Source organism: Heliangelus exortis, chromosome 2 (genome assembly GCF_036169615.1).
Source record: "Heliangelus exortis chromosome 2, bHelExo1.hap1, whole genome shotgun sequence".
In the NCBI taxonomy this organism is placed as follows: domain Eukaryota; kingdom Metazoa; phylum Chordata; class Aves; order Apodiformes; family Trochilidae; genus Heliangelus; species Heliangelus exortis.
The window spans coordinates 55,277,607-55,293,658 of NC_092423.1; the positions used below are offsets into that span (position 1 = coordinate 55,277,607).

The following is a 16,052-nucleotide window of genomic DNA, read 5'->3' on the forward strand; positions in this document are numbered from 1 at the left end:
GGACTCAGTGATCTTTCAAGGTCCCTTCCAACCCCTAACATTCTGTGACTCTGTTATTAAACATGAAACTTTAACAGAAAATTAATATTCTGAATACTATTTATTGTAATTTTTCCTTAACAATATCAGTCTAAAATTCCTAAAATCTAAAATTTCATAGGTTCTTGGGTAATTAGCTTGTCAGTCAATATGGCATGTTATCTTCCCCCCAAAATACATGTGAAGAGTATAATGAATTGACTTAATGAATCAAGAATTAAGAAATACTTTTATTTTCAGGAGGAAGAAGAGAGATCAAGTGATGACAGTGCCTTGACCTTCTACATATTGAAGGTCTATGAAAATGGCCACAAAACTTGTAGAAGGTTGGCTTATTTGCACTGCAGCTTTTATTTTTCCTGTTCCTTGAGGAATTATGTTTCTCCTGCCTAGATACCATATTCTGGCTCCTCAAAAATCAAAAAAACATTGAAACAAAAGTGACAATATTTTGTCTTTGGGTAAACAAAATCTGAAACCCTTTTAAATTGTGGAAATCACTTAAGATTAAAACCAGAAATGGTGGCATCAGCACTGTCACCTGGCCTACTCATTTTCTCCACCAACATTTTATTCTGCTGTTGGTTCAATTTCTGAGTCAAAAAATCCTCACACAAAACTGTATGAGCAAAGCCACGAATACACTATTAACCTAGTTGTAAGCTTATTAAAAGAATAATTATTGGCCTACCTATTATTAAAAAACAAAACAAAAAACTGATGGCACAAGCAGGTTCTGCCGTTTGTCTGGAGACCATTGCACAGGAAGGGATGAGCCAGGCCTAGTGATGAGCCAGGAAGCTCATTTCACAAGGGGGGAAGAAATGGGGCTGGACGTGGCTTAGACAGGGCATATGGAGCTGAAAAGCCCAGGGGGGCAGGAGGAGTGAGTACCCAGGGGAGACTGGACAGGGCAATTATGGCCTGTTGGTACCCTCAGAGTCCTGACATTGATCTTTGTTTATTAGTTTGCAACTGATGTCTGAATTGTCAGTACATGTGTGTTTTACATGTGTAGGACTCTTGTTCTTTGATCTCTTTTTCTTCTGTATTTTGGGCAATTTTTGTTTGGTTTTTTTTTTTGGGGGGGGGGGAGGATGTTTCTATCTTTTTTCTCTAAAATCATCCTAATCCAGCTCCCAAGGTGCTTTCTTTTAATGACTGGTATTTGACCTGGTGAGTTGCTTACAGCCCTTCTCCCCCCGGTAACACCTAGTACCTGTACTCACAATCCTTCTGTTACCAGCTCATGATTGTAGACCTCTACATTACATTTTTGTTCTGCAATAACAGTTTGTTCTCTGTAGAGTATCTGCATTAGGTACAGAAATATGTCAAAAGCATTACACTGATAGTCACTAGGCCATACAATGACAAAGCTAAGTTAGAATAGGCAATGTTTGTGAGAGAACTATTATAACTAAATGAGATAAACAGAAGCTGAAGACTAGTTTAAAGGAAATATCACTCATTAGCTATAGTCTGCAGAGTTGATGCAAAGCCTGTGGCCTGTCAGCACCATTGACAATTGTCAGGGTGCAGCAGCTTGGGCGGGCCACAAACCTAATGACAGAATTCCTCTCAATTCTGCCCCCCCTCCCCAAAGGGAAGATAAAAGGGCATAAATACTGGAGACCTTAAGCTGGAAGCTGAAAACAACTGGATGCCAATTTTTCTAACACAAGGGAAAGGTAATAACATAAAGTGTAAGATAACAAAGAATACAAATATATACAAATATATATGTACAACCCAATAGCATGTGGCAAGCTGGCAGGAATGAAAGGCAGCGCCGCCAGTAGGAGGTAAGATAAAAAAGAGGAAGGAGCTTCTTATTTCTGCTCTTTTATGGCAGGAAGTGGGAGGGAATATATCTTTCCCTTTGCTTTCTGCCCCTCTCAGAGTCTGAAAAGCCCTCCTTCTTAAGTTCCTCCTGTTCAAATGGTGACAGAAATTTATTTGGTTTTAGGACTGCAGACTAAGAAAACTTCTGAGTGAGAATAGATGCCATTTTGTACTGACTTACGTGAAATAGTGTTGCCTTTATTTTCGTACATAATTTTTAGTAATTCTCATTCTTTCTGCTGTGTGAAACGGGCTTTGACAGCCTGTTGGATCCCTCAATTTCTGTTTTGAGCTGTTCATTGTCTAGTTGAAATAGATTGAAGAAGAGTTAAATTTTAAAACACTACTAATCATTTATTCTGAATTCTTCTGTCTCTGATTAAAATGATATTCATTTGCATTCTATTCTCTGTCTTAAGATATTTTAAAAGTCATTAGAATCACTTTAATAAAATAAATCTTTGCATCAGCTTGGTGGGCAGGAACTTAGAATTGATTTTAGGTGAGTATTCCTCCTTTTAATTTTCTAGACTTCTTATTCTATTGTAAGTGAAAGGTAAATAAGACATTTGGAAATGGTTTTCCTTTAATTGTATTTTACCTTCCCCTTTCTTAACCTAATCATAACTACAGTGCATTTACTTTTAATGTTTCTTTAGAAATACGGATCTACACTGCTGTCATTTATCAAACGTGCTTAATTTCTTGTATCAAAAGGTCATTTGAAATATAGTTGGATCTTTTTAAATAGCAGCTTCCTTTGACTGTTGTCATTCATGTCTTAATAGCTATGAAGACTAGCATACACACTTCTCAAAACTGAAGCTTCAATATATACCTTACCTAATTTTGGTTTCCTCATTCTAGTTCCAGTAAAAGTACCGCAGAATTCAGGAATGTGTTTAACATAGGAAATTGGCCTTTGATGAGTTTATGCTTCTGGTTCCTCAAATGATGTGAAATAGCTCAATTTTAATGCTGAGCTATTTCACAACATCATGGAATTGCATATATTGCTAATCAAACCCATAATAAGGGAGTCCAATTTTTTTCTCTCCAAAGAGTTATTATCAGCTAATGGGTTCCACAAACCAAATGTGCTATTTAATTCTCATTGTGCTCAAGTTGTTAAATAGAAAAACTCCCTCCTCTCTAGGCCCAGACCCTTTAAATTAAGGAAATGTGCATTTGAAACTTTTAGGCTCCAGCCTAATTGTGTTTTTCTATTCTGTTTTCATGCCACTTCACTCTGGACAGGCAAAACACTTTACCAGAATGGAATAGTATGTTTTATTTTATTGCTTGTTAAGACTGATTTACTAAACAGTCACATCATGTTATTAAGAAAGTTGCAGTTGTGACTGTAGTTGTTCTGATTCAGTTTGCTGCTATAAATGTTGCAATTGAAAGGATGAGCATCAAAAGTTTAATATTTTCAGCAGGTTTTAGGAGGCTTCAAAAGCAGAAACATCCACAAACATATTCCAAATGTCACTTTTACACTTTTACAAATCCCAGAAGCAGTGATCTAGGCAAGAAGAACTAAAACTTCATGGAATGGGGTTGATCTGGAAACTGAGCCTCCTGGGTGTATGTAGGCTATGTCAATATGCAAGAATATTACACATTTTCCACAGCTGTCTACTTGGAGCACTGTAAGCATTTGCTGCTTTATGGATTAATATAAATACTTATTTCAAAGGAGATGCAGATTTCATGAACAGAGTATAACTTGATTAGAAAAGCTAACCTCTACAAATCTGTTTGACGGTATCTTGAAAATCCATACCAAAATGAATCTTAAAACATTTTACCTTGGATGTATGTGCTTCTCTCAGTTAATCTCTGTTATCAGCTTACATTCTATACCTATGTAAAACAAACATTTTAAAGTGTATTAAATGATCCAATGTAATATTTGAAGAAATATGAAAATGTATTACTTTTCAAAGTAATACTTAATTTTCCTTTTCAAAATGAGTAACAGGAATCATTCACGTTGGCACATATATACATGCCATTAAGTTACTGCCAGCACATAACACATTTTATCTGAAATCTATTTAGTAGACAAGCTCCCATTTTTGTCCTACCTATCCCCCTACTAAAGTACTCTGTATTGCCCCCACCTTGCAAGGAAAGGAGAGTTTTCAATTATCTCACTCTGGAGCTTTTAAAAAATGTATCTCCACTTGCTTTTGCATATGTGATGTCAAGGTTATAAGGTCTAACATCTTATGACCTGTCAACAGTAGAATCAATGGACTACATCATATCACGAGGATTCTTACTGAAACAGAGAAAGACCCTGACAGGGTTAACTTCTGATGGGATTAATTCCTGTAACTTTCCACTAAAGCAATGTGAACATCTTCTGTCTTGTAAGTAAAGATCTTGCTTTTAAAAACAAAACACTGCCAAGGCCAACTAGGCAGCGAAGGGATTAACTTCTGTAAAAGTGTAGGTCTTGTTCTCAAAACAAGGCACTGCCAAGGCTAACTGGGCACCAAAAGAATGTGAACACCTGCACAAAGACAAGATAAGAATGCCACAACCAGCAGATAAGGGAAAAATTATGGCAAGGGTCCAATTTTGCTGTGTAACAAGAGGATGAAGTCATCGGAAACAAGAGAGATAAAGAGTCCAAGTTTTGAGAAAGACTTCTTATTTCATCCAAAGACCCCCCCGACATCTCCCAGAAGGGGACTCCAACCAAGCTCCGCCCAGGCTCCGCTCAGACTCCACCTGACTCTGCCTGGACTCTGCCTGGACTCTGCCCGGACTCCATCTGTCATGAATATTATAATTATATGTTGCAAACTTATGAATATATATGTAACCTCCCCTGTAACTGTATAAATACCCTAACCCTTTCCCTCGGGGGGTGGAACTCTTTGTCCAGAGCAAGCTGGGAGTTCACCGGATCCGAAAATAAATACCTTTGCTGTTTAAAGGCTCAAACTCTGTCTCTAAACAGTTTTGCTGGCGTTTTTGGGCTTCATTACCACACATTTGATATAATGCATTATCAATCCTGCTTTTAATGGTTCTCAAGCTATCAGACCTTACACTTCTGTCTAGTACAAGAATTAATGCTGCCCATCATACACCTTATATCACTTTAATTTAGGGAAGAAATTCTGCATCATTTCAACACAGAGCATTGTTATATAATTGGAATTTGATTGAAACTGAGCAGGGTCTCAGACCTTCAGGAATAATCCCAGTAGAAAGTGCAAATATGAAGGTCATAATGAATTTTTGGATATATGGGTATATGGAAATTCGGAAATTGTCTTTTGTACAGTAGAATAAAGAAGAAATTTGGCATCTGGGGGTCTCTTTCAAGTCCAGTATTAGATTGGAATATGAAGCTGCCCATAAAATTGATATTAGAATAGGAGAGGAAGTTTCTGTAAGACAACTGGTGTTCAAAAAACAGTTCCCTTATCCACCACGGTGTAACTCTTGTCTAAGCTTTCATGTTGCTTTTTTTCAGAGTGCTGACCTTGACCTGTTATTAGAATTGTTGGTGCTATAAAACAAGCATTGGAAATTTCAAATGTTGGCATAGGTGTAATTGAGACATTATGGGGTTTTTTGTTTCTTTTTTGCAATGGGGTTTTAAATTTTGGCTTCTATGTAGAAGATACAAGGATTTATCTTTAATAGGATATAAGTCTTTTATTCTCCAGATTATTCCCAGTAGGTCACTCAGATCCACTCTGCAGCAGCTCTACCAATATAAAAAAATGCTTGTGAGTGTCTCACTTTAGAAGAAATGTGGGAACGCCTGGCTGAGGCTGCACTCAGTGATAGGTGGGAACTCATTCAGTAATGCACAGCTTGGGAATGCATGGATCTGGATCAAAAGCAGAAGAATGGACAGAAGCCTCCCACGATGCTGTGACCACTTGTCTACCCTTATATTATCTGCACTCAAGAAGTTCAGCAGAGCCAAGCAATGTCCTTGGTTTCTATAGGAGTCAGTATAAGCAGGAGCCTTCTTCCTGCCACTCAAACACCTCTGCAACAACTGTCAGCAATGAGTGTTGCTAGTCATAGGAGCAGACACTGCCTGAGAAGCACATTATTAATATCAGAAAATGCAGTCACTTGAAGAGACTTCCTGAAAAGTAGAATTGCTAAAAGGAAAACTGACTCTGACCTAGCTCAATCAAGAACACAGTGGTTTGTACAATGCAGTACAGTTTATTTGACGAAACTATGCCATGTAAGAAGTAGTATATCGAACTAGATGATGAGAAGTCAGGGCAAATTAAATGCTGTTACCTATTAAATAATTAATTTTCCATTTTAAAAATATGGAAAGTGGGTCATTTTTGTGGAAAAAAAATTGTCTCTGGTTTGTTTTTCTTTTCAATTTCTCTGGTTTTTCATCCTCAAACCAGCCAAATTCAGTGTTCTTAACAATACCAAAAGTCCAGAGTTTAATTTAAAGATTTCTAGAGAAGGGTTGGGACATTAACATTTAAGTAGTTAAAAATACGCATTAAGTGCTATTACCAGCTTCATCTCTGTTCTGTCTTGGAAAGGCAGACCTGATTATCTCTCCAACTCTACTCAATAATTCCCTTTTTTTTTTTAAGCAGGAGCTAATTGCCTCAAACATGGGGTGGTTGACAAGTTTATACTTGAGCTTCGTGGGTGGTACAGTATATCTCGCCTTTTATTATTTACAGTCAGCTGCTTCAAATTTCAGACAGATGAGTCAAAAAAAATGTTCTCAAATGCTTTCTAAATGTCATTAAACTTAAATACATATTTGGTATGTGTTTCGAAAGCACTCAACAAGTTTATGTTCACAGAAGTATGACGTGTGTGGAGGTGTTAGTATTAGGTGATTTATAGGTGCTAATACAAGAAGGGTATTATTGACAATGGCAGGCTCTTGCCTGCATAAATACATTTTTTCACAGAAGGATATTATTCCTTGTAAATCAGGCACTATATTATATAATCAATCCTTTTTAAGAATTTAGGACCTCTGCTGTCTAATTTTAATTTTTAAAACAGGGAGTGGAGCTTTATCCTATTGTAAGAGCTGGCACACTTTTTAACTACATTTTAGAGTGAATATAAAAGGTGACACTTTGTCTGAAAAGTGCCTGGTAATGACACACTGAAGTTCTGACAGATACCCCTTCAGCTTCGTGCCTCAGAAGGAACTTGCTTAAACTGGAGTTGGCACATTTAAAAAATTAGAAAATGCTGTACTTCCTTAGAGAATGGTGGTAGTACATTTTCACAGATCAAATAGGACATGCAGGATTTAAAAAACCTCAACATAGGAAAACTAACCACCCCATTTTAAATGTGTAGCTGAGGGAGCTGGGGTTATTCAGCCTGGAGAAGCTAAGTCTCCAGGGAGACCTAATAGCAGGCTTCCAGTATCTGAAGGAGGTCTACAGGAAGGATGGAGATAGACTGTTTGCAAGGGCCTGTAGTGACAGGACAAGGGGCAGTAGTTTTAAATTAGAGAAGAGTAGATTTAGATTGGATGTTAGAAAAAACATCCAAAAACATCCAAAGATACCAAAATGGTGTTTTTACCATGAGGGTGGAAAAATGGAGCAGATTGCCTGGAGATTCTTCAAATTCTTCTGCTTCATCCCTGGAGATACTCAAAGTGAGGCTTGACAAGCCTCTGAGCAACCTGATCTAGCTGAGGATGTCCCTGCTTACTGCAGGAGGTTGGACTAGATGACATTTAGAGGTCCCTTCCAACCCAAGTTATTCTATGATTCCATGATTTTATGATTCCATGATTTAGAAGTAGGAGAGGCTGACAGGTTAGCTATCGTAGGCTAGGCTATATCTACAGATATTTCAGACCACAATATAGATATGTTTTAAATTCACCTGGAATTGAGGCAAAGATGCAGTGAGTATACAGAAAATGCACTGTCAACTGCTTCCAAGGTAGGTGCCTCTTGTCATACAGCACAAGTGTTTCACCCTCTTCTGCACACAAAATACAGGTTTTCCTTACATAGATGGGTGTAGTAAACGTGGTAGATAGCTTCTTTGACCACCAGAGCACAGCCTTTCCCAAATAAATCATAAAGAAGTGCGAATGCTATTGGAAATGAGAGCTATTTGGCCACCATTATAACCTTCTAGTAGTCTAATATGCTGAAAGAGGAAAAAAAAAAAAAGTGATAAAATGAGGCTGTTCACTGCAGGATGGGAGAGTGCAGCTATTAGTTGTGTTTCAGTTTCAGCCTTCACAATTAGATTTAGGTTATTCTCAAGTAAATCTCAGCCACACAGTAAGAGAAAGAACACTGATAATCATTTTTCTTTATGTGAGTTATTACATAAGTCACCAAAAAAAATATCCCTGTGTCTGGAAGCATCTGACTCAGCATCTAGTTCCACATCAAAAATTTGCTGTTGGTTTCACTTCATTTTGTGTCATTTTCATAGACTGAACTGTTTTTAACCCATTTGTGTGTAAGACACAATTTAATACTGATAAAATTACACAGCTGCACATACATTTGAAGGAAAAAAAGTAAAAAGTGCATTAACTTATACTCATCAAGAGCCCTTACTTTGGAAAAGGTCAGCTTTATGCATGCCTTGAATAGCCAGTTATAGGTGAAAAAGGGAAGAGGTGAATGGTAGTATGTTGTATAGATCCACTCAAGCCATTTTGAGGAAGAGAAAATCCTTCCCTTGAGAACAGGAGATAATAATTTTCCTCTGTTGGGTTATCATGGTAGCCAAGATGTGAGTCATCTTTGTGCTGATTGCTCTCTGCAAGGTGAGAAACTGTTGGTGTAATTAAGAAGGAACAGTTTACTTATGCTTACCCAGATGTATATAAAGCTCTTGTACTTTTCTGTGCTCTTCTGCATATGTGTTGTGCTGAAGGACAGTAAGGACAAGACAACCCTCAGAAGAAATGTCAATATCAGTTTAACCCTTTCCTCCTGCTATCTCCCCTGTTTTTCTCCCTATGAAGTGACCCATTTGTTTAGTTGTGATACATTGTTCTCACCAGATAAAATTGTTCCGTATGAGACATTTTTGGTAGTTTGTCATCCAGCTATGAAATAACTGAATACCAATAATGTCCTTTTGTCTCTTCAGAGCCCTAAACTCTTCTGGCTGCTTCTGGGACTATGTTTCTTTTAAGAGAGACAAAAATTTTTTTGACAAAATTTGTTTGATGGTCAATTTTCCAAGTCATTCAATGTTACGTAAATTGTATCTACTAAGACTTGATATGTTTTTTGTATATTTGATAAGCAGTGGGAAAATAAGAGAAAAGCTTGAAAAGCTGCTTTTTGAAAAGTCATATATTTTAGATATCTTTGCTTTTCAATATTGACTACAATCAGATTTAGCATTCTTACTAGGCTTTTACATGCTTTTACATGTCCCAGTGAGCTAATTCTGCTTTGGTAAAGAAAGTTATCAGAAATTATGTGATATTTGTAAGAGGATGTAGAGGATGTAGAAGTATGCACTTGACCATGTCTATGAACTACATAATACTTAGAGATCAGGAACAAGCAGTAGTAAATTATTTTATATTGCTGGCTTCTTAGTTTTGCTAATACAGACTGATATGAAAATGACCTGGTTTTGAGGGAAGAATCAAGTGACATTGGGCAATGTAAAAGAGGAGTAAACAAGCTTGTTGCTGAGCAAAGCAAAGTATTGTGATTTTAGTAGGAAGGAAATATTGTTGAGCATAGAGCTGCTCTGAGAGGGCTTTAGCTGTCATTCTGCCAAATGTAGAATGTACAGAAATTAGATGTTTATTTTAATACCTAAATCAACTTGTTTTCAAAATGAACCTATAGACATGGTACATGAATTGCTTTGCTTCCTTTAGTACTAAGAAGTTGACTATTCTCTATGACAAGGAAGGTATCTCCAACAAAAGCTGGATTATTTAATTTGATGTCTTTAGCAGTTGGTTATCAACATCCCCCATAACACATTTTGAACACATAGACCTGATTGTTTCTTGTCGGTGTTGGTTTCCAGGTGAGATTTTTTTTGTGTTTTATGTTTTATTTTTCCCAGTTGTGATTAACCAGTTTCTAAATTAGTCCAGAATGGTTCTCAGTTGTCTGGAAGAAAAAGTTGCATGCCAAATTTTAAAAACTATGGTTACTGAGAGACCAAAGATTACTTTTATGAACTTCTAGTTTCAAGGCAAAACCAAATTCTATTCTATATTGTGGTCAGAGTTTATTATCTTAAACACACTGTTGATGATGTTTCTTCTTCTCTTGAAATCTTAAGTAATATGAAATGCAGCTAAGGCCACAAAGAATATATTGATCATCAATGACTGATGAGCAACATCCAAAGGAGTACTGTAGCTGGAAATCAAAGTAGACATATGAGAAACTGAAATAGAATTGGCAAGACATAATTTTAAACATTACAGTTCTCAGGTCTCTGCTAAACTTCAGTTAAAAGAATTAGACTGAGCACTTCACAAGGAATGTTTTTTAGACTGCTGTCTTCTCTGAGGCTGGAGCACCTTGTAATAAATTTGTGGTACTAGCCACCCTTTGAGAAAATCTACCAGTTTACCGGCTCACTAAATGTGATATGGCAGTTCCTGGGTTCTTAACTTCTTGTCTTAGAGCTGGTCCCTCCATGAGTCTGGAGTTACTGTGACAGGGTTTGCGGGGGAAATCTGCAAGCTTATCCAATTTTATGGATCTCTGACATACTTTCATCCTCTCAGACTCTTCTACAATGGTGAGGAAGTTTAAAGCAACAGGGGAAGTTGACTTCAAGTAAGAAAGAAGACAGGAGAGATGCCCAAATCAATTGATTTACCTTACTGGCATACATTCAGATGTTACTGAAAAATAAGAGTTGGGACCATGAAGTAAAAACTACAAACAAGCTCTTAAGTAAATAGAGATAGGGAAACAACATAAATACTGTGGGTTTACAATGCATCAGAGTTATCAGAATAATTTATCTACTTAATTTTCCGTCACCTGAAAATAGCTTCTCCCCTTTCTTGGTATCTTCCATTCCCTGAAAACAGAACATTTTAGGGCCATAGTAACTGGCTGTTTCTTCTGTGTTTTGTTTAGAAGGCTGGACACATTTTTCAGCTGGACACATGACTGCAAAAATACATTCTCTACACAGTCTAACATGACTCACAAAACAGTCAAAAGCTTAGCTATACAAATGCTTGTAATGGTTTCTGAAACTTACCTTCATTACTTTGCAAGCAAGGCAACTGAAGGCTGTAATAATGGCTTTTATCTTAAAAAAGGTGAAAGGATTACAGCTAAAGAAAAGGATGCTGTTGATCAGAATTGTTGAGATTTCAGCTTTCTGTCAAGGTACTAGAATCTGTTATCAAAAGTGATCTAATTATGCACTTTATTATCTGTAATAAAGGTAAATTGACTGGTTTACCTCCCAAATTTCCTATTAAATATGGATATTATCCATAATACCAAAAATTCATTGTTAGCATTTTGCAGCAGTAAGTCCTTTGCCCACCAGAGGTGTTACTATCAACTGTTCTCCTGCTTTCTCTGTGTACATTAGGCATGGGCTACTGATGCTATCTTGTCATGTGGAATACTTCAAAACTGTGAATGGCATAGTAGTGTTTCAGTACAGTACCAGCCAAACAGATATTTTTGAGTGCAATGAATGTGGAGTGTATAAAAATATCATTCAAAAGTAAGTTTTGATATTGATCAATGCCAACAGTATTGGTTAGTACCTAGTGACAGAGTTTTAAATACTGAGTATATGAGTATATGCAACATTTGACAAGCTGTATTTAAAACATTCTTCCCTTTCCTAGTCCCCACAAAAAAACTAAGGACTTTAAAGACATAGAATCTTGTAGCTGTCTGGCTAATTTAATAGGAAGTAGATAAATTGTAAGATACTACATAGAATTGGAAAGAGGATAAAATAATGATCTGCAAATGTACATAAGGAAATTGGACCCCTGTGCTAAACCCCAGGCAAGTTTAGCAATAAATTCCTTTCTGTTTTTAGTATTTAATTGAGGGAATAGCAGTAATTTTTTACTTCATAATTTAGATGGAGAGCATAAGGTAGGAATACCATAAATTCAGGTCTGTTGAAAATAAACCACAATGACATGAAGTGGCTATAGAGCTAATTCAGTAAACAGCTTTCAACGGACTAAGACACACTTTAAACAGTAATTGCCATCTGAATACTACTGCCTGGTTCAAACTGAAGGTATATGATGCACTTTCTCCTGTGGATAATGCTAGTGAAAGATTACATTAAAAAGAGAACCATTTGTGTTTGTCTATAACGAGACCATCAGGCCACAGAGTTCCTAAATGTCTTTACTGGGTTTATTAGACTAAAGTACCGTGTCCATATATGATTTCTATTTATTCCAAGAAGGATTATATTGTTCTTTCAACTAAATGTGTTTGGAAGTATTGAATATGCTTCTAATACATAACTGAGCATCAAACTTTTCTTTGCCAAGTGGATGAACCTATAAAATGAGGTCTATCAATTTTTTAAAGAATTTTTTTGAAAGAAAAGCTCATGTCAAACATAAAACTCCAAATAATAAATCTGCTTTTTTATAACACTTACCCCTTCCAAAAAGAATGATTTTGTCATGTAGCTTTTCACTGTATTTACTGATGATTCATTATTATTTTTATTATTTAAAATATAATATTAGTACAATGAATTGTTAAATGAATGATTTAAATTAAACTTAATATTTTTTCAATTTATTTTATTATTTTAAATGGTCAATTAAAATACCTGGAAATGTCCAGAAACTCAGTTCAATAGCACAATAACATCTGGATATTGTGGGAGTCAGGGGGTGGGCAGGCAAGATGTGTGATAAGATATTTGCAGGTTACATGTAAAAAAAGGTAATTCCCCTCTTTAGAGGAGGAAATCAAGGCCTTTAGGCTTCTCACAACGTTTTTTCCCATGGAAAGGATCCTTTTATATGGGAGAGGACTGATCTTAAGGTGCTGTTTGCACTTGATGTTGTGTGGTAGAGTCAACATGGAATCACAGAATGACTAGAATTGTAAGGGACCTTAAAGATCCTCTATTTCCTTCAGGAAGATCTGCTCCATGATCTTGTGAGTCACAAAGGTGAGACTGACTGTCCTCTGCTTTCTTTTCTCAATTTTTGAAAATAGGGGTAGTGTTTGCCCTTTTTCTGTCAGTGGGAACTTCACCAGACTGCCATGGTTTTTCAAATATGATGGACAGTAGTTTTGCAACTTGATCCACCAGTTCTTTCAGGAGCTGTGGGTGAATCCCATCAGGTCCCATGGACTTGGTTCACCTTGAGGTTCTTTAGGTGTTCTCAAACCTGCTCTTCATCTGCAGTGGAGGGATTTCCTTTTCACAGTCCCTGCCTTTGGCTTTCTCTACCATGGAGTGTATGACCAGTGTCCTTGCCAGTGAAGACAAAGGCAAAGTAGTCACTGAGTAGTCACTGAGATACTGAGGCAAAGTATCACTGAGCTTTCTCTATATCTTGGGTGAGCAGTTCTCCCATTTCCTGTTAGAGTGGGTTGATACTTTCCCTAGTCTTCCTCTTATCATTAATATACCTTTAGGAATTTTTCCTGTTGTCCTTAACCCCCCCCTAATAAGATCCATTTCTCTCTGTGCTTTTGTTTCCCTAAGCTGATGACCTCTTGCTTCTCTGACTACTTCTCTGTACTTCTCCTAGGTTATCTGTCCTTGCTTCCATTGCTTCCTTTGTTTTTACCCCAAAGTTTGTCCAGGACACTTGCTCATCCATGCAGGCCTCCTGGCGCTCCTGCCTGCCTTCCTCCCTCTCCACTGGGACACATTGGTCCTGGACATGCAGTAGGTGACTCTCAAAAGTGGACCAGCTTTCCTGGGCTCCTTTCCCATCCAGGGCTTTATCCCATTCTACCCTACTAAGCAGATCTTTGAAGAGATTAAAGACTGCCCTTTTAAAATAAAGTACCATCAGTTTACTTCTCACTTTCCTCACTGACCTAAGGATTTTGAATTCTACAGTGTCATAGTCACTGCAGCCTACTCTCCCATTAATTTTTACATTCTCACTAGCCCATCTCTATTGGTGAGAACAAGGTCCAGAAAAGCTCCTTTTCTGTTTAGTTCCTCTACCATTTGGAGGAAGAGGCTGTCATCAATGCACGCAAGGAACTTCCAGGAGTGCTGGTGCTTTGCTGTGTTGTCCCTCCAGCAGAGGCTGTGGTGACTGAAATACAAAGCAGCTCTTATCTGTCTGAAGAGGGCCTTATACACTTGGTCCTCCTGGTTGGGTGGCCTGTAGCAGACCCTCACTTGACCCTGACTTCCCTTTAATCCTGACCCATAGGGTCTCTGTCAGCTCCTCATACAAGTTATATTCTGAATTTTATTACATGCAGTATTTGCACTTCTTATTAAGGCAGACAAAAAAAAGCATTTGGTACATGTTTTTTCATATGATACTGCATTTTACTTCATATACTGCCTTTTAATATGAAATGCCATAATATACTATGAAATCAACTAGAGTTACAAAGTAATAGAAAGCTACTAGAACTACAAAATATTTAAAGGATATTAAATATATGCATATAATACTGTTTACTTTCATTAAACAGATAAGGAACATTCATGGAGTTTGTTGGTTGTAGAGGTGTGATAAACACCATCCATAAAAGCTTGCATAAATCTTTATTTTCAAAACAAGCTACAGAAAGTCCTTCAAGCTGCTCCTACTGCAGGCTGACCAAACAATGTGTAATGAGTCTAGTAATGAAAAACACACTCAGTGATGCAGAAGACATTTAAAACTACTTTCGGAATGCTAAGAACTTGTATAAGTTGGATCTTTCAATGATTTTTCACCAAATAAAGACAACTGAGAATAAATAGTATTAGCATTAGTACAAGAGTCTAAGTTCAATAATTTTTTTTTTTTAATATTACAAAAACCCCAATAGCTTTCATGTTTTTATTGGATTTTATTCTACAGTTTCATTCTGTGGAACTGAAAACAATATGGGAAACATAGCCTGTCTCTAAATCACACATGCAAAAGAGCACTTAATATATTCCTAGGAGCATAAAGAATTCAAGTCCACATGGGTCTATTCATGCAAAATTTAATGTATGATCTCTTCCTTTTAATCAATTATACATTTCAGCTCTCTATTGAGTGAGCTAGCTCCCATTTACTGCAGATGAACAAAGCCTACGTGATGAGTTAGCCTTACTTTCTTATCATTCTCCCTCCAATAAATTGTCAGTTAGTAGCAAAGATTGCAGGTTTTAGATTTTTATCTAAACTGTCACATGCTACTGAGCTCACAGATCTGTAAGAAGGGACACAATGATGATATTTGAGAATCTGTTCCAATTCAGTTAGAAATCTTGTTTGTTTGTTTTTTTTTAAATTTGGCGCTTTAATCTTCATTCATGACTGAAACTGGAAAGATTAATTTGCACTAGAAGAATCCATTCTTGGTTTAGTCACACTTGTTCATCACTCCCTCACAAAATAAAAAATATAACACCACTGTATTAAGTCTAGTTTCCTGCATTTTTCAAATCACTAATAACAAGTTTAATGACATGAATGCAAGGAGGGGATCTGTGGTCAGATAAGTCATTAGAAAGCAAACTATGAAAAGCTATATATATAAGACAGGATTTGTGGTGCTTATATTAAGGGGATTACGTTATCTGGTTATAGAAAATTTCTATAGACTTTCAGCAAGAGAACAAAAAATATGCACTTTAAAAATAGTTTAATAATAACCTGAAACATTCTCAGTCAGAGTTTGAAGCTGCTTATTTGTATGGGAAAAACATAACCCAATCTTTCAATGAGAATAGCAGTTTCTAGGTCACTGCAATTGTATGAAATCAATACTGTTTGATAACTTGCTATTTTCCAAGACGTTGCTTGTCATTCCTCTACATAAAAAGATAAATCAAGACAAAAAGGAAAACTTTGAAATCCTGAGATAATTCATTCAGTGCACTTCAGAGAAAATATGGACAGCCATTTTCTGCAGTACCCTAAAAAACAGTATAAAAGACAAAAAAAATTTCTAAATTTTTTTAGTCCACCTACACTATTAGTTACCATTATGCTTAAGTAGGACATCAATGGAGTT

The 16,052-nt window shown here is 36.6% G+C and overlaps 1 protein-coding gene across 1 annotated transcript in view; it reads left to right on the forward strand.

Annotated features, from left to right (window-relative positions):
- Nucleotides 1-16,052, forward strand: part of CNTNAP2 (contactin associated protein 2) — an 830,415-nt gene that overhangs the window by 309,326 nt on the left and 505,037 nt on the right. The window lies entirely within an intron of this gene.